Source organism: Osmia lignaria, chromosome 4 (genome assembly GCF_051020975.1).
Source record: "Osmia lignaria lignaria isolate PbOS001 chromosome 4, iyOsmLign1, whole genome shotgun sequence".
Classification (NCBI taxonomy): Eukaryota; Metazoa; Arthropoda; class Insecta; order Hymenoptera; family Megachilidae; genus Osmia; species Osmia lignaria.
In genome coordinates, this window is record NC_135035.1 from 11,693,298 (window position 1) to 11,713,320 (window position 20,023).

A 20,023-nucleotide genomic window follows, 5' to 3' on the forward strand; every position below is an offset into this window, starting at 1 on the left:
ACGGCGACACCACACCGTCCGGAATATATACGACACCGACGTTCCTTCATTTCGTCCGCATGAATATCGAAAGCCGGGCTCGAACGCGACCGGAAGCAATTCCAGCATCCCCCTGGGAATGGCCTTGGCATCGTCGCTACCCAGGATCAACCGCGACCAGCGAATCCATCCAATTCGTCGGCGAATTGGCTAAATAATCAGCGTCATCAAACCTTCGTCCATATTGCCCTTTCACCTCTCTTTGTCAAGAAGATTACCAGTCTCGACCGACTCTGTATTTTCTATTTTCTCTTCTATCGGATCCTTCGGTCTATTATGGAGATTTACTACTTGCTGGATCTACGAGGATGCTCTTTCTTTTTTAGAATCTTTACGAGCTTCTCTGTTGTACTGAATAACAGGTACAAGCTAGTCGGAACTTCGAAGAACTTCGACGTTTATCGTAGGAACAAGTTTAATTGAGCGAAGAAAGATACTTTTCCGTTTAACGTTGAAGCAAAACGAGGGGGAAACGGAGTGAGAACATAGCTAACATGGAGTAATTGCTGTTTCCTTATGAAGCAACCATTATGATAGTGATTCGTGTTCAGAAACACTTGAAAAAATCTGATTATTAGATGTTACATTGCTACAATGTTAAATTTTATTTTGTGGAAATAAAGAAGTGTACATGTTTTGTAATATCACGTGTAGATTACTTCATTTCATGTTACCTACCATTAAACGTTATCATTTATGCCGCATATATAATGAACGCGATAATAGCAGATAAATAGTGAATGAGAAACGTGTTTGTTTGAGTGTAAAAAATAGAAATTACTTGGCGTGCTGATAAACCGGATATGGTAAAAGCTGTCGAAATTCACAGATTTGTATAAAGAAACAAACTTTCCTTTAACGTGTTTTACGAGTTTGTGTTGTATAGCTATAATTCAATGATACCTTGTACACTGAACCAATGGCAATTTTCGCTGAAAAAGGTATTGTACGCCTGTCAATTTCACAGCAATCACCTTGTGTCGGTTTTTTTTTTTTTTTTTTTTTGAAGCGGGGAGACTTGACGAAACACAATACACACAGAAAATGTAGCTTATTCCCACTCGTGATTTCTCACCCGCTATGCAATAAAAGTACGAACAGCCTGTAGCCAAGTTTGAAGTGCGCCTGGGAGACACGTGTTGAATTTTAGGACATTTGCTGGCCAGGTGAACAGCATTAAAACTCTCGATTTCGAAATCCCATCAACATTCTGTACGAATCAACGCGTTTCTACCAAATCGTGTCTTTCCAAGTAGTATCTTTTCAAAGACGATTCGGAGCAATTAATTAAAACAGAGTCCCGTTGAAATCGAAGACTCGTTTAAAGAGATAGGCAGGAAATACGAAGGAACGAAACGTCATCGACGAAGAAGTTTTAATTAAAAATGTTTAACGAAACGGCAAGCTAGAAGTAGTGATGTTAAAAGTCTGAGGAAATTCTCTGAATCGTAACTTTTATTTGCCTGGTCGTTCGTTAGGTTGATTATCATGATATAAATTATGAGACGAAGTGAAAGAGAGAGAAAGCTGGCGCTTGCAATTCTCATCACGTAATACGTCATTGCGCACGAAAGTTTAAGCTAAAAGCACACCCCATAAATATGCGTAAGTTACTGGTATACAAAGACTTCGAGACGTTATAAAAAAGTATTTCATCGACGAATAGAGATGATTGATCGATAAAGTCTTGGGTGGTGGGACGACGCGGTGATTTATAAGAAGTTAAGTACCCATCAAAGGGTTCGTGACGGTCACGAGAAGATTGATAATCCAGGGCAAGAAGGAAGCATAAAGATAAATCACTGATAGCTGTAATGACGGCTGATAGACGCGGCTTGTCGAACGTGGAATTAAGAAGTCTTCTTTTCTAAAGAATTACTCGTGTAATTAGCTCGACGGACAGAGGCAAACTACTTAAATTGTCGTACTGTCACACTAATTTCCCACAGTTTGCAACCACAACCTCAAGAGCTATTTTCACCTCTTTGGTGTACCTTAGGATCAATAAAAAAAACATGATCAATATTCATGAAGGCAGATGATAGTAAAACTTGAGGGAAATCTGCGTGCGTCAAGCCCGTAAAATTCCTCGTAAGTGGAGGAATATTTCTGGGAACCAGTACAGGTACTTCCGGCGCTTAGGTAGCACGGAATACCTGGTTACGCAGACGCGTCGGTACACCTTGCTACCGGCACGAGGTGCTAGCGGTGTAGCGTCGATGAATACCCCCGAGTAGCAACGCATTATGTATGTCCGTATAGTAGTTACGTGACCAGGAAACGAAAATAGATGCACCCGCCCATTTTCCGTCACGCCAACTTGTGCACGCGGTCGCGGGATAAACCTGCGGACTACGCTTTCTCAGCGATGATAATTTCTTGCCCGGAAACAGAGGAAATCGATGAATATAAATCGATGTCGATTAATTCAGACCTGCTTAAAAGTCATACTCCTATTTTCATTCGGTACTCGGAATTCATCGCGAAATTGCGAAATTGCGAAATTGCGAAATTGCGAAATAGACTAAGTAAGAACAAAGATAACGCGAAGCTTTCAAAGTGTATCGACGCGTGAACGCAGGAAAAAGTTGGGAACGGAAGGAGGTTTTGGATGGAGCATCGAGTGGCATCTCGAAGGTGGATGGATCTCGAGCCGGCATTAGCGGGATTCAATTAAACTCCTTCACTTAACTCCTTAAACGTGAAAGATGATTCTCAACGACGACAAGCATCGTAACGAATACCAGGAAATATTCGTGAAGAGCGAAGGGAAATCTGTGCTTTCAAAGATATACATCTCCGAATATCTATCTCGACGTCGCGTGCAATTTCCAAGAGTTTTCATATTTTAAAACCACCGCTCAGAGACCGTATTTTTCCACAAACCTTTCGAAAGTAAAAGACTTCTTTCCTACACGCTCGAGGGGCCGTCCCGCGTGCCGAAGCAACGAATTCTAAATGTTGTAGCGTTTCGCGCAAACATCCGAAACGTTTGTCTTCGGAGACTTAGGGGAGAAGGCGAGAGAAATTATGTAATAACTGTGTTGCTAGGAAATGCGGGCGACGTTGGTAATTCTACTTGAACGTATAATGATACAAGAGGAAGCCGAGACTCGTCAAACTAAACCGGGGGACTAAAAGGGACTTAACCCTCAAGTGCATAATTCATAACACATTAGAGTCGGAACGCTGCTGCACGATCTTGGCGCGAGCATTAAGCAGCCCTTACGTAATGTCGTTCAATTAAACAGACAGAGAGGAAAAATCCTACGTCTCTGTACATCGCAAAATTGTACATACTAAAAATTGCTACTGCTAAAAGATAAATAGAGAAATATTCGTTACGCGTGTAGCACGGAAACGGTCGAAACGTCACCGCGCATACGATGATTACGCTCAGCTCCGCTTCGAATATTTCCGAGCAACGTGCAGGCAACGTGGCCCAATAAAATTGCAAACTGTAATTTCGTTACTCTTTCCAGCCCGCAGCTTTCCGGCGTTTTCTTTTGATCATACAACGAGGAAAACGAGATTACCGTTTTACATTGTACGCTCCAGCCCGGCCTCGAGAGCTCTTCGAGGAAATTTCTCCCTGGTGTCCAAGAAACGAACCCTTCCGTTTAACATCGTGAGATCCATTTTAACTGGCCGCAGACAAATCAGCGTGCCGAGAAATCCACTTGTACGCGTACCACAGGCGAGACGGATGAAAGGCGTCGCGAAAAATACGGGCGAAAATCTATCTCGATAAACGAATCGACGTGGCGGTCGGTGAAAGGGGTAGGAAAAAGGGAGAGAAAAGAGCCGAAGAATTTCAGTGGCATTATCCTTGCTTGCCGGTCGCATCCGATAATTACTCGTCTTTCTTTGGGGGGATGGAGCAGAAGGTCAACAGGATGAAATCAAGCGGAATTCTGGCGTGGTTCGATCAAACGATTAGATCGCGCCCGAGACACAAAGAAGAAGAAGAAGAAGAGGAAGAGGAAAGCTTCGACGAGACGAGACGAAGGGTGACATGGTAGCCACCGTCGTCGTCGTCGTCGTCGTCGTCGTCGTCGTCGTCGTCTTCTTAGAGAGCAAAGAAAGGAAGTACAGTCGAATCGAGAGGAGCGGGGTCGAGTATCGATTAGGTTGGTATAGGTAGAACGGAGGCGAAGTCACCAAGATACCAAGAGAAAGAGAGGCGATAGAGAAGGTGGTGCCGGCAGCGGCGGTGGCGGCTGCGACGCCGCCGAGGATCGATCGTCGCCTCTGCCCCGGCCGAAACAAATAAAACCGTAACGAATGCTCCCGTGACCGGTTTCCAGCAGACCCTCGTGCGTTTTTACCCGTGCTAAATCGCGCTTCCCTCGCCAATCTACCGATCGATGCGAGATCAGGGGTGAAGAGGAAATTTTCAGCTACAGTAGAAACGACTAAAACCGCCAGCATGAACCACTCGGGACAGTAACATCACTCCACTAGGGGCAATGAAAAGAAAAGATTTGCGGTAGGACCAAGGGGTGATCGAAAGCAACGATTTCTATGTTGCTTTAACCTATTTCCTCTTCTGCTTCGTCATCTTCGTACATTACGAGGCACGCTTCGTGTTTCCGGAAAGTTGAGCGCGCATCGCCATGAGGGATAATGATGAAGAGCGTGCAGGAGGACACGTCATCGATCAAGCCTGCACACGGTGTGCGAAAGCTTATGGACTCCATAATATAGACGATGCACAAACGGATGCACTAAAGCGAACGTTCAACATGGACAGTAGGGCAGAGATAATAATTCAGTCAGCCGCGGCCGAACTGTCACAATTTCGAAGTTTAATTTCAAGAACCAATAAAGCCTGGAATGATAACAATAAGAGTGATAGAGAAAGAGAAAGAGGAAGCGATAAAGTTTAAAACGTTTAAATGGATCGAAGGGTAGAGACGCCTCCGCTGTGCGGAAACGATTGATAAATTGGATATACGTTCTGATTGGAATGATTGTAGTCCAGGGAATGCTATATCCGAGCTAACTTATTGACTATAATACTCATAATGGAACCGATAATGAAAAGGCAATATGGAATATCGAAAAAAAATTACACGACCAATTTGAAGTATCAAACGGAAGCGTTTAATTAAAAAATTCATCCCTAATATCCTGAAGAATCTTTGTTACGTTGTAAAAGCGCAAAGGTTCGCGATCGATTACAAGAAGTTTCAATTTAGTAGAACCTCTTAAAGTTATAACACCAATAACGTGTACCCTGAAGTGGCACTTTCGATACGAAACGAATTGATGGAACATTTATTGAAAAATTATTGAACATTCTACTTAATTGAACCGTCTGTATCCGGCACTCTTGATAGGTGGGCAATCACCTCCGCAAAGTATTCCGATTCGACTTTCTCCGCCATAATAGTTGGAACACACAAGTGTACGTTTTAGCAGAGAAACGACAGCAGTAATACGACGTTGGAAACTATTAATCGATCATCATGGAGGCTCCAGGCGAATGGGCAAGAGCACCATTCCAATGCCAGCTCATACGGTCGAGCGGTCGTTTTACGCTAAGGTTGGCAGATCGGCTTGGCAAAATGCAGGTTATTCAATCGTGTCGCGATCGATGCGATTTTACGTTGCTCCCGTCTCTCTCTCTGTTTCGATTATTTTCCTAAGTCTGGGACGTCGACCTCTCCAACCATCCTCTGATAATCCGATAGACGGGCCACTAGTAGCCCGTTTCCGTAATTGCTCGTTCAATTTTCTTCCGAGGAAATCGAGAAACGTTCACTGTCTGATAATTACAGTCGGACCGTGTATTATCAGATTCTCAGTTTTTAATTAGTTTAAAAAGCTAACTCAGCCGATTAAGGTTACGTGAAATTATACCGAAAATACTTTCATTCTGGACACAGTTTAGCTTCGAAAGGCTTCGAATAGTATCAATCGTTGGTCACCGTTAACCGAACGACCTCAACTACTCCCTAGTTGTCATCGAACGAGCTCGACATCCGTTTCCTTCGGTCAATTTGAATACAGATCGACACGCGGTGACGTTATTAAGTCGATGTAGGAATTCCAGGAATTCCTGGCGTTCCAACGACCGGCACCGGAAACGATCGAACCCGAGTTTCGCGTCGGACAATGGTTGACAGCGGTAAGAGGATTCCGGTATCTGAATCGCGAACGAACGGAATTGTACAGATACGAAACCGCGGCTCGTTCCGATTGATGCACCCTCATCGTTTCTCGTTCAACAAAAGAAGAAAAAAGGATTGAAATATTAGCGGTCGCATCGCAAGCGAGCCACGATTTATTCGTCTTCGAACGTTTATCACCAAAGACTTCTCGGTATTTTCATTAGTGGCGTTATTCGTGCATTATTAAACGATATTAATGCTCTGACTTTCATGATAAATTCGTCGCGAGTTTAGACGGAAGACAATTTCATATTTTTTATAGAATATTTTCGTCTGCACTTGTAAAATAGGTGACAGGATTCTGTGAGAATTTATGCATCTCTCAAATATGGTCCATGGTTAATACCTAATACCTTTTTGGACCAAAGGTAATATTCGTACGGAGGGAAAAATTTCATACACGGGAACGCGTACACGAGCGATATTTCGACGTAAAGAAAATGTATCGCCGTCTGCCAGTCAGCGAAACACCGCACCGGTGTACGCAGACGAAATTTAATGCATAGCTTCGCGGTGTTACGCGTCTCCTTTCTCGCGACTCGTGAAATATGGAAAAGTTATTTTCGCCGAGTCGTTGCGCATAAGTTTCTACAAAAGAGGCCGGTACAGCGGCCACAATTTTTCGTTATTTCCCTTTACAAGGGAACCGCTTTCGTGCGTGGAATGCGTATCGCTTCGCGTGCACGCTCCGCGCATTTATTCCCGCTGGCCAACACATGCGACACGCGAACGCGAATGCGCCAACCCCCGATGCGATGGTTTTACGAGCGGATCCATAGCCAGCTACGCCGGTTATCCGGGTTAACTGCGGTCCGAACGCAATTTATACTCATCGCGATGTACACCCAGATCACCAGAGTTACCAGGCAACATTTGCCCGGTTACGCTGCGTCGCTGATAGTGCGAATTAGACTGGGAAACTACCAGCTACTCTGTGCGAAAACGGCGAAAAAAAAATACAGGCCAATATTTCTTTCCTGTCGACTGTTATTTAACGTTAATGAAAATTAGCAGAAAATTCTTATGACCGAAATAACTATGACAAAAGTTTAACCCTTTACACATGCACTCAATGGAAAAGTGATTAAACGTGAATCTGCAAACTGGTGAGTGCAGCGGTAGGGAAAATAGGTCACAATTTAGGGGAAAAAAGTTTTACTGGGATAACAATGTAACGGTTTAACCCTTTGAGAGCCACGGACGCACGTACACGTTCGCATCAACTTTACGCGCGTATATGAACTTTTTTAAATTAATGGGATTCAGGCGAATCTATACTGAAATTAGTTTAAAAGCAATCTTCCATTGTATCGAAATCCCTCGCGAATGATGTAGCTATTTCTTCAATTCATCGTAATTAGCGCCTCGCCAAATGGACAAGCACCCTAAATTACCCGAAGCCGGAAAGACGGAGGGAACGAGTCCGGCAAACTTCCCCAGATACGGCGGCAGAAATAAAAAACCGGCTATCCCAAGCGTCGGCAAAAAGCCGGAAGATATTCGGTCGACGGTAACTCCACTAATTGCTGCCGAAAATTGCGTCTAATTGACGGGCAGACGCTTCATCAGCATTATCAAGGAAGCTTGAAAGCAGGTGGCCAACGTTACCCCACGCCCGCTATCACTCGGTGGAAAGGAAACAGAGACATGGTCGATCAGAAGAAGATGCTGACAATGAACCAGCATCCTTGTCACTCAAAGATTTTCTTTTGCTGTTTCAGCAAATCGTCGCGTTACAACTCCCCTTCTTGATTTCTGCGTCGACCTCGACCGTAAGTCACTTTTATCCCCGATCCCTTTCGGGGTCGAATGCCATCCTCGTCGACGATTCGACAACTGTTCCGTTATCACCTTTTTGCTGGCATCGTCCAACGACGCGATACAGCCGTGGTACCTCAGCCACTTTCGTGTCCCGCCTACGACGTCGGCAGGACACAAAATACAATGCCATGAGAAAGGGAACGTTCGACGTGTCCTGTCTGACGTTTCAACTTGGTGTACACGAGCTGGGATTATTTCAACTATGCGCCCTCGTCTTGTTTCGAATCGATGAGTTACACGTTGAAGCTTTTCAGAATCTGACAACAGGGTTGGGCAGTGACGTGGAAACAGTTATTTCATAGAATCTACGACTCTTGCTACTTTTTGTGAAACGGAATATAGCCGGAATATTACGCGCATCTTCATTTAGTTTCCGCGGAAAGATAACGAGAAAAATATTCTAGTTGAAATTTCAGAAACTTCACGGATACGACCCTGGTGCATGGTAGTTGGTGTTCTAAAAATTTCTCTTGAAATTCCAAAGCTACCACCAATGCCCGGTTCTCCAAGGAAATCACCGCGGGAAAGAAAGGGTTATGCACGGTGTTACTTTGGCTACGTGTTAGTGGAAGTAATGCAAATCTTTGCAAAGAACGCGGTGAGCTGCGTTCCCGTTCTTGGCTTGTATAATTTAACGACATCGAGCCAGGAAAGGACGAAGAACGAGCTTTGCAAAAAGTAACTCAAAGTCCCGAGGGCGGACGTAAATCTCTATTTTCCGTTCGTTTCTTCTTTTTTTTTCGGCAAGTAAACCGATTAATAGAGGCGGAGCAAGGGTTCGTTTTATTCTCGTCATCGCTTTGCCTTCCTCTTTTCAGCCGGTGCTTCGCGTGCAAAATCAATACCGGGATTCGCAATTTATTCGCCCCAACACGAACGCAACAGATGCGAGCTAACAGTCGAGAAAGAAGCAAAGCGCTTTACCGGAAACATTTTGTCCAACACGAAAGCATCCATATAGGTACGTATGTATACACGGTGATGCTAAAACAACCGGTTAAACTTTCGGACAGCCTTTTATTCGAGTCTGAATTGAAGCAAACTTCTATGAAGGTGCAGAGTCACGAAAACGCGTTTCCTTCTAACGTACAATCGTCTTTTATCCCTGAGAAACGGACTTTTCTTAAGAATACCTTTCGTTTTTTCTTTTTTTTTCCAAGTTCCTCTACCTTTGCTAGGAAAGTACCGTTAAAAATGTCTTCCCTCCCGGCCATATTCGTTTCATCTCGAAGCGATAAAGCGTTAAAAAAATTGCTTCTCCAGAGAAGTAAGCGCAAACAAAGAGTAAAGAAGGAAATCTTCTTTTTCTTATCGCTAAATTTGCCTTTATGATACTTGAGAGATTAAATTCATGGCGTTTAAATTAGAAACACCTTGTACAGCAAGGCTCTTTGTAAGAGGTACGAATAGATCAGAGAAGGCGAATATCCCCGACACGTCGAGTCCGGGACCCATCTAACGAGCCTTCGTCGAGGCTTGATTTAATTTCCAGCCTGAGAGAAGGCTTTTGGTAAAAAGCTCGCAATCACCGGGTAATATCTAGACGACTCTTACAGAGGATGGGCGGCCACGATACCATGATGGACGTGACTTGCAAGAAGCTAGGAAATACGTGGACGAATAAGCTCTGGCGAAATAAAGTATCATCTCGCTATTGTGCGGCAAAATGCCGTCAGAAAGATACTCGAGGATACTGGTATTGTGACGACCGAAGAGCGAACGATAATGTAAGGAAATATGTGCACATTTGTAACGAAACCATTGCCGTTTTCCCTTATCGTCGTTACGTACACCATTAACGTTTCTATGCATCGCTAGTATATTACGTTGCAAGTATTTTTGGAACGGCTATGCATCCCATTACTCGAGAAATTCTTGGCGAAGCAATTTAACGTCAGCGAGTTCCGCTCTGGCGCAATCTTAATCAATTTCACAGCGTGCCCGACACATTCTAGCGTTTTCACGACAGAAAACATTCACGGGAAACGCTACGATACAGAACAAACTTGTCCACGTGTATATATTCTAATCAACAATCGACCAGGCGTACTCTAATTTTCTAAGTCCTAAACTATGGAAATTCTCTCGACGAGATCCTCTCGAGCTTCTATCCGAAGCAGTGGGTCGAAACCTTGACACGGAATGCGGCTGATTTAATGTACGAGGGTGGATCTTGTTAGGTTGACTAATAAATTCCTGACCTTTGCTTAATAAAGAAATTTTCTAATCGCTTTGATCAATTACAACGCGAAAACCACGTAAACGACGAAAACGTATCGCGATCTTTTCGTCTGGTTTCGACAGAATTCTATATTCGCGAAACCATGCCACCGAGATCTAATATAAAAGACTAATGCAATATGTATTTGAATGTACGAGAGCACACCGAGAGCATAAGCAGACGGGCGCGGCGGGTCTTAACGAGGTCTTGTCGAGGTCTGATTTAATTTTCAGGACACGAAGGCATTCAACTGATAATGCGAGCACCGCTGCTGACGAGAACTGCAGCTGCTTGCTGCACCATACTCCCACCGTTTGTTTCTTTAACCCTTTCGCCGTTAAAAGCGACTATACTCGCTCACCACCGAATCACCACTATCAACGATTATTATAGTCTTCCGTCTGCAAACGCGTATATTTCGCCTTGGAAATGTTAAAACGACGATTTTACTCAAAAAAAAAAAAAGAATATCAGATCATCGTTACGCGTAACTGCATCGATTAACGTTAATCGATTAATTAGTAGAATTATTAAAATGGTAGGATATCGATCGACTGTTAAGCTTTTCGTCGCGCTAATAACGATGGCTCTCGTTATGATCGAACCCATCAAATTATCGCTCGTTATCGTGTCCATTAATCTGCCATATTTCTGTTCGTTTGCGTTTAACCGGACAAATTATCAACGTCAAAACGTAGCGAATTATGAAATTCGAATCTAACCCTTTGCGTTATGAAGTCGACGGCAATGCAAACGGTAAGTAATGATTTTAACAGAAAATCGCTTTGAAAGCGCAAATTGTGGTTTGCGCAGCTGAAACATCGTATAAAGTATCATCTACTTTGAATTTTTCACTGAAAATCGGACGTACAGTGAATGGAATCAAATGATCGCGAATAAAGAAATGAACAAATGTATGATTTTAATTAAAATACAGAACGTGTCGTGTGCGAGATTTCACGGTAAACGTATGCACATACTAACTTGATAAGTAAATGTATTCATAAGCAATGATATTCAAACTTTTACCAGCAAAAGCATACGTTAACATCGTGGTAAATATCTGCATAGTCTAGTAAACGTATACGTGTCTTAGAAGTAGCAAACACTTTTATATTTCATCAAAACTTTTTCATCCAGATAAATTGTTTCCCTTAAAAAATATTTTCTTCGACGACTTTCACCATCGTTCCATGGTAACGTTCCTTATCAAGCTTGTTCTAACGCAATTACCTACTGTTTTAGAGGAACCAGGAGAATAATTCCAGCGCAAATGGTTAAATTCGTTAGCCCGACTTGCACATCCCGGAGATACCTTCTCGGTGGCTCTCGAAGGCTCGTTATACATACTCGGGTGTCTCGTATAGCGAATACGCTAGACGGCGTTTTCGCCTTTGCATTCAAAGCGAAGTCGGCAAGTATGTTTACATGTGCGTTCATGTAAAGCAGCTAAGCGGACCACGCGAGTGACCATTCCTCCTAATGAGGCCTCGTTGCGGTTTGATCCAATTTTCCAGATGCATTTCGTCGACGTTCGACGAAAAGCTTACGGTCGTGAAATCGTCGAGACGGTAGTAAAGGGTTCGACGAATGGGGTGGCGGGAAAAGTGGAGAGATCGTCGTTGGAAAACGAGCAAGCCAGCCTGGATGAACGCAATTTAAGAGGGCCGGAGTACTCTCTGCTCGTGCACAAACTTAATCCATCCGATGCACGGAATGCGGAATGACGGAAACTGTCCTCCGCTGTATATCCATCTGGAGAAATGGAGTTTCTTCGTCGAGCATTCCTACCGGAATACGGAGGAGCCAGACTTTACAAGCGGATATTTGTTTTTCCGGCCTGAATGCTGAACACTACGGCAAATGAAGTATTCATAACGAAAGGGACGCGGGTATACACGGAGAGAAAAAGAGAACCCCGTGTCCCAAGGCAAGAAAGTTAATTGGACGGAGCTGAAACGACACAGAGACACGGTGTATCGCCTTCTGGCAACTAGCTGCACACGGTTAATTTCACAAAGAAGCTATGCAGTGCCGGCTTTGAATTACCCTAGAATCAATGGCCAAGTTTTCGGGCGTCGAACCGCGATCTTGTCGGTCAAATAGGTAAAGCGAGACAAAGTAAAATTCACGTCTCCGGTGATGCGTAAATTATGAATCGAAGTGAAACCAAGAAAAATAGACAGAAAGAGAAGCCAGTTGCGGATGGTGAAACAGACATTGGACAGATGTCACGTTGAATGTGCAAATGCGCGAACGAACGCGAGACAGAAACTGGAACTCGGCAGAGAATCAAGAACGTTGAAGACGCACTGACACGTACGCTCGTAATCTAACGCAGCCACGAAGACGTGTACACTCTTGACACGTACTTAATATACGTACATCAGTCGAACAATTTCGCGGTGAAACAGCCACGAAGATGGTTGGCGTGCGGTTCGAAGGAACATTTACCAAAGGATAGTAAACGAACAATGCGAATAATCGGGAAGAAAACCGCCTGTCGCGACTAGTTCTCTTCTTCGGCGAGCAAAGAAAAAACCGAGGGAAAAAGTTTGACCATTCTCGGGAGGAACGAAACTCCTCTAATTGATTACACGCGAGGAAGAGAAAAAAACTAAATTAACTCCGTTTTTGCATTAAATCAAAAGTAATATTCATTTTCCGTGCTGGTGTTTCTCGTTTCGTACCGATTAGAACGTGAAACTATTCGCGTAACGGTGCCACCAAGTAGCTTGTTCTGTACTTATTTCTCTGTCTCGATTTCACCGTTCTATTCATTATCGATCTTGGCTGCAAGAAGAGCACGAAATTAAAGCACCCACCCCCGCGGAGGTTGGCTGAATCTGCTCTCGACTGTACCATTCAATTATCGAATAATCAGAAAGTTTGCTGACTCTGGCAAGCCACTCGGTATGTACCGTTGCATCGTAAAATTCAAGGAATGGTGCGTTACCGGTTGCGTTTCTTCTTTTCGTCGTTTACCTTTCCTTTCTACCTTCGCTCTCCGCTTACTCCCCCCTCGTCGCAAACTTTAAGAGCTTTTATTTTTATTCCTGCAATTATTGCACGAACATCGATTAATCACCCCTTTAAATGCGAATCAGTTTCTGATCGAGACACGTTTGTAATAACTATTACTTTTCGTGACGTTCTTACGACTCTACTTATCGTTCAACACGATTGCTCCTCGTCTTTCTTCTTTCCTTTCTTTCTTTCTCCGCCCTCGCTTTGACCCAGCCTCCATATATATCCACGTACGTGCACAGTGCACATGCAACTGCACATGCACGCAGCTCTATGGTATGTACGCGATCGTGCGCTAGATTCGTGGCTTCCGTGTTTCCAAGATTCCCTGCTTGCATTTATGCACCACACACGCCATGCCACTACGATCGGAATATTCGCGACCGATGGTTATAGAAACACGAAACGAAAAATATACAAATGCTAGACAGAAGGGTCGAATGGGACCGAGAACAAATTGAAACGCTCCTCTTTTTCGTTATATTTGATCCTTTCGCTCGCTAGCGTTTGCACGTTGATCGGTATGCACAACCTCTCTTCAGCTTCTTACAAATTACCTATAGATTATCTTATGCATAGTTTAAAAGAACCTGCCTTCGTTAGATTGTTTAAGCGCAACGAGAGTACGATAATACATTATTCTAGGAGAAAATTAACGACCTTTGCTTTCCACGGGAAAACTTTTGGCAGTGGTGTTGAATGGGAGACAAGCAAACGTGTTTCCAAAAACACGGCTCCGGACAAAAGTCATTAACGCGACTCCGGTCCGAAGTTTCAAACCGGAATCTTTGTTGCGTAACGTTCTCTGAGACTTCTCAACTCTGTCCATAAATCGTAGCTCGGATATTCGGGAGATTCTTATGGCTTTCTCGTAATTTTCAGAGAGTCTGATAAACGATTGATTGCCGAGGATTTTTTTCCCTCTCGAATAAGAAGATTTGCAGTTTCTACACTTTGAAAATCATCGCTCACGAGCTTTTGATACTTCCACTTTCTCCGTGCAAACTAGTTTGCACAGCGACATTATGCATTCCGCAACTTCGAAATGGTTGGACGCGAAACTTCGCGCAGGCTTTGGCCCGCTTTAACAAAGAATACCAAGAGGTTACGTTTCTCTGAACGGCTGCCACGATACGTTTGTACCATGAAAATTTCATACGTTCCAAAGTATTAGAGGGACAAGGTAGCGGAGTTTTCGCGGAACAATGATAACGAGCCGCCTACGGCGATCCCTTTTATCATACGGATCCGACTTTAACCCAAGTACGTACTTTTCGAACTCAAATTCCCGATCAACCTCCCAAGCATATTAAAAAAGTTTCTCCCTTGGAATTCGACTCCAAGTATTTTCCATCGGGATCCCTCTTTCCAATTCGATGTATCCTCTAATTAAAAAATTCCATGGGCCACCAAACTTTCGCAATTCCAATGGATGCTACCCTTTAAAAACGATCCCCCGCGTCAATCGTTATTCAAGGTCGAACGTTGTGTATCTTTCGAAGGCAAGAAGAAGACGTAAGAGCGATTTTCCGACGGTGTCTCGCGAGAATTTCATTTTCCACGCGTTTTCGCAAACGATGTCGCGAACATTTTACAACGTAATCGTGTGATCGTCGAGCTCTGTTCCGCGAAAAGAGAGGAGAGGAGAGGAAAAAAAAGGTGGAAAGCGGAGCGAAAAAAGAAGACAAGAGTAGGTCTGAGTGGACTGCCGTCGGCACTCGCGATCCTATATAGTGGCACTCGCTTCCACCCTTGTTCCCTAGACCGACTGCGAGCCGGCGAACTCGTCTCGAGTGTCCCACGGAACTCTGACACAGACGACCACCATCACCCTTATATTCTCTTATCACCACTAGCCTCCTCCTTCCTTTCAGACGTACACAACGGAACTTTCTTTGACGCGATCATCGTCCAACACACCGCTGTCCGAGTCAAGCTTCCTACGAGTTTTATGAGCTTCTGCTATATCGCAGGATAGGAAACGGTAGCCAATGCCTTAGACACGAAACATAGCGAGGACACTGCATGCTGTCAGAAACAGCAATCACCTGCCGGAACCGTCTGATTTATAGATATCAGACGGATAGTCGATTTGGAAGCTATATCCTCTCTTTCACTCTGCTTAGACCAGACGAGGAACTTGGAAATTCTTTGTTAATTCTTTGTCGACTCGTTGCTCGCACTACGTTTCCCATGGGTAAAGCAGAGGACAATAACTCCTTATTGTGTTTTCTGTTCTTTGACGTTAACGTCGAATCATCGGCACACGCTATCCGCAGTAGAATAGGTGGCTGCCCGCTGGGATAACTTAGCCAGCAGACCTCCCCTATAGATTGTACCAGGAATCCATTCGGAAAGTCGGCAATGCACCGTCTCCAACTACTACTACGTTCCATTGTAATCGTTTCTTATCACCGTCGTTCAATTTGCTCGTTCAATACGAGACTCGTAAATATCTGAGAAGATGCGAATAGAATCTAGCGCGTTGAACGTATTTGTTGATCGCGGAACGTTGCAAATTCTATATTTAAAACGTTAAAACGTTTCGTTTGCTATATATCCTCGGTTGCTACAGTAATAGCTCGGCGCCCGCTATTACCGCATTACAGCAGTCAACGATCGTGTTGAATGTATCTTAAACGGCGCGGCGGTATTTTCATCGCTACCAGACGCAAACTCTACGTTCCATCGTAGGTCGTTGGCTAAGGACGGGCATAAAGCAAGCAGGAAAATGAAACGCGCGGCCTGTATTCGTGTGCCGTGTATAATATGTAAATAACGCTATATACTGCACCTTCTTCCGTTTGCCCGTTCTTACGGTACGCGATCGATGCACCGAGCATAGTTTCTACAATATCCACCGACGAAATACGTGTCTGCTGTCTGTTTCGGTTGACTAATGGTTACAGACAGACAGACAGGCAGACAGGCAGGCAGGCAGACAGACAGACAGAGAGGGAAAGAGAGGAAAACTCGCTTAAATTCGTATTTCTTTTCTTTCTTTCGACTTGTTACCGTGCCATCATCGAGAATGCTACTAGTACGCTGCTACTGTTTCAACGACTTACGGACACGCTCCAACTCCCCTCGAAACGAATGTACTTTTTCACCACGTTTCCACGTTGAACGGCGACTTCGAATCGCTCCTCGATATTCCCAAGCGGACTGCTAACTTCTCCAACTTCGAGCCGCAAGATGCACGAGAAAATTCCCCCGCGAGTCGTGTCAACTTTTCCCAATTGAAATTACGCGAGGTTCGCGACTCGGCGAACACGCAGAGTTATCGTCGAAACGCAATAATCGCGGTGGTAATTCATCGCGTCATTGTTTAACCGACAAGTCGAACAGCCTCGATGCTGAAAACGGGTAAGAAATACAAGTCGAGAGAAGTTTACTCGTATAGGTGTCTCGAGCCGCGAGTTACTCGCCAACTTTCGAGGACACCAGGTAACAAGGTAATGTACATGCTGTTCGTGTGTTTCAAGACGTAGCGGGAGTCTGCTCCGCATTATCACGACCGCGCTAGACGGGCTAATTGACTTACGACTCTGCCTTCGTTGTTATTATTAATTAATATGCTCGTTAATTAGGCGAGAATAGCGGGGAGACCGATCGAAATTCCCATCGAGGGGTCGAGGATTCACCAAACACGAGAATCGTTCATTACGAACTCGTTGACCCTCTTTTCGTGCTCGCAAAAAATTTTGGGTAATTGAGTTTCTACCGTAAATAGTGTTCCAATGAAAATGGACCGTATGACTAATATCCATTCAATAATCTAATAAATTTCAATTTACTACGGGTCTATAATAGTGAAAGGGTTAAACAGGTATTATGTATGACTTTGAAGAGCACGATCGAAGGAGGAAGCAAAATTACTCCCGAAATTATACAGCCCCGAAAGACATCCTATAGGAAACAGTATTACGTTAATTTCGATAGGGTGCCTGTAAGCAAGTGGAGCGAGCTGTTGTCTCATGGCGGGAGTGAACGTCGAAGTTCGGCGCCACGTTAACGAGGTAATATACACGCCGTGCACGTCTATGGTGCTGTAAGCCTGTAATTCGTATCATCGGTAAGCGCACAGTGCCGAGTAACTCGGTTACTCAGCTTCGTACAGTGTATGTACACAGGTACGCGGCTTTGAACTGGTTGCAACACCTGAAACTGCGACCCGTGTCGTTGACAGCGTCGAAACAGTAACCGAGAAAGAGACAGAGCATACCGACGACGTCGCGTCGTTTCGAATTTTAAGCACGCAAACCTCTAAATCGACGTTATTTTAAATTGAATTTCTCCCGGAGTTCGACATTTTCAAACTGGCCGCGATAAAACTGCGATCCGTGACGTTAATGTCGTTACGTGCGATACGAAAGGACGCCACGCGACAACGTGGCTGATTCGCTATTGGACTTGAAATTTTCAGTAGCTAAGTGAAATATAGGAAGGAAATCCGATGGTTCGCGTTTCATTTACCTATCGAAGAAATATTAACTCTTCTTCTAATTACGGTGCCCGCAACAGCTCTCGAAAACTTTAAATCAAGCATGCTTTAAAGCGCGTTAATATAATTATTGGAAAATTTACGTAATCTCTATTATCTCGTTAAGTTAATTCGAGCTAAATAATGGCCTTGGGAAAGCATCTATGAAATCCGAAAAAGAACTAAACCACTTTCAGAGAAACGGAATAAAATGTTTGAAAATCCCGCGACACGATACACGATCGAATCGAATCGAATCGAATCGAATCGAATCGTACGAATTCATGGAACGATAGATAGGTGGCCCTATTAACGACCACGAAAAAGATATCGACGTTGCAAATCAGATTTCCCTCGACACGCATCGTTCAACGCTTCGATCGTGACTTGCATCCCGTCCGCGTTTCGCTCTCGATGCGACCAAACTGAAATATCAGGATGAAAATCTAGGGGTAGAATCGGCGGATCGACGTCGCTTTTCCCGTGTGTCGATCAAGATAGAACGTTTGATTGGTCACATGATACAAGGTACGCGAAGTGGAAAAGTTGGGCAACGCGTGGATAGAAAATGAGCAACGAAACCGCATTTCAAGGTGTATCTATAGACGGGTAAGCCGACCCGATTACGTTAACGGAAACTATATCTCATTAGAGGGATTTAACGGGTGCTCGAGACTTTCGAGCCTGGTTCACGTTGATCCGACAGATTCGTTGGTGAGCTTAAGCACCAGCTGATCGGAGACGTCTAAAATCCGCCAGTAAAGCCGTTGTCAGCGATCAAGGCTGCAACTACAACCCCGTTAAACTGACAACGATTTGCCTGTGTATAGTATTGTCTCAACGAGATACCCGCTTCTCCGACTAGCGAATCATCGTCATTTCCATCATTCTCTGTTTCCCCTTCCTGACGTTAACAAACTGAGAGTTGAGCGAGGAATAGATAACAGCGTTAAATTCTAAAACAGGTATGTACCTTCTCCTCTGAAAGGCAAATCACGAACTCCAGTTCGCATCGCTTAGAGGGGTAGGCAAATACTGTAGAGAGAAAAATATTTAGTTTCACTTTGAACGAAATTCGGAGTCGGTTCTTTCTAAAAAGACGACGAAAAACAAGAAGGTAGAAAGACTCGTTTGGCCTTTGGATATTTCGATAATAACCGGCAGTCGATTTGCTGTTGTCCCCGACGACCCAGATTCATTTCCAGCTGTACGTGGCGATGCGTGTAAGTATGTACTACGCGAGGAGTAAACTGCGATCGATCGCAGCGCATAAGACGTTTTAACTAAAGTTTCGGAGCAATACCGTATACATTTGAATGGAGGCAAGCGTCGTTGGTTTTTCTTTTGCCTAAGACGCCGGTAACGCTCGACCTATATACTCTTCCGGTGATTCTTTGCCAGCCAAGAAGCACAACCGTCGCGTCGACGAATAGAACGAATTCAGTGTGTCTTAGTGATTTTCTCTGGTAAAGCGTAGAAAAGAGGGAAAGAGAGCGAGGAAGATCCGTGTCGACGGTAAGAAGACTGCTCCAACACGGGCGCTCTTAATTTTCGACGAGCTACGAGAATCGAGGGAACGTACATTTTTAGGTTGGCAGAAAAATCCCACTGGACTATATTCCAGTGAAAGCATTCCCATGGAAAATATTCCAGGAAAATATAATACTCTGTCATCCAGGACGACGACGATTGCCTTTGCTGGACAATCGATTCGTTTTTCAAATCCGTCCCTCTGCATCGATTGATTTTTGCGATATCTTTGTTCTGTTCGAAAACAAAACGTAACGAGGATTTCATATATGTACATACATCCTGAACTTTGAAATCGAGATACGTCGATTGGGAAACCATTGCTAAAAATACCGACCTCGAACTTTTTTCTGTTTTGCACAACACACGGAACGATATTAACCCTTTGTAGTCAAAGGGAACATGTGTAGGAAGCAATTACGGTGCAAGAAATTCAATAGACAAATTAATTGAAAAGCTAAAATCAAAGTTATTAAGAATAAAATAGTAAATAATTCTTGTCATTTCGAATCAAGCACCTATCGCTGAGAATTAAACTGATAACAGCGAGCAATGGAGCCTCTTTGTTATATCGCCTATACAAGGGAAAGAAGAGAAAAGAAGGAAGTACAAGTGGGTTGAGAAGCTTAGAGGTTTTCCAGAGGTTGCGGGTGCTCGAAAGGGTGGCGAAACTGCACCGTTCTTTCGCGTGAGAATTTCGCGAGTAGGAAGTAGTACGTGCCCTTC

General features: G+C 44.0%; 1 protein-coding gene across 5 annotated transcripts in view; it reads right to left on the reverse strand.

Moving 5' to 3' along the window:
• dtn (transmembrane protein 132C dtn) overlaps window positions 1-20,023 on the reverse strand; it is a 60,811-nt gene that overhangs the window by 32,800 nt on the left and 7,988 nt on the right. The gene's annotated exons all lie outside the window — the stretch shown is intronic.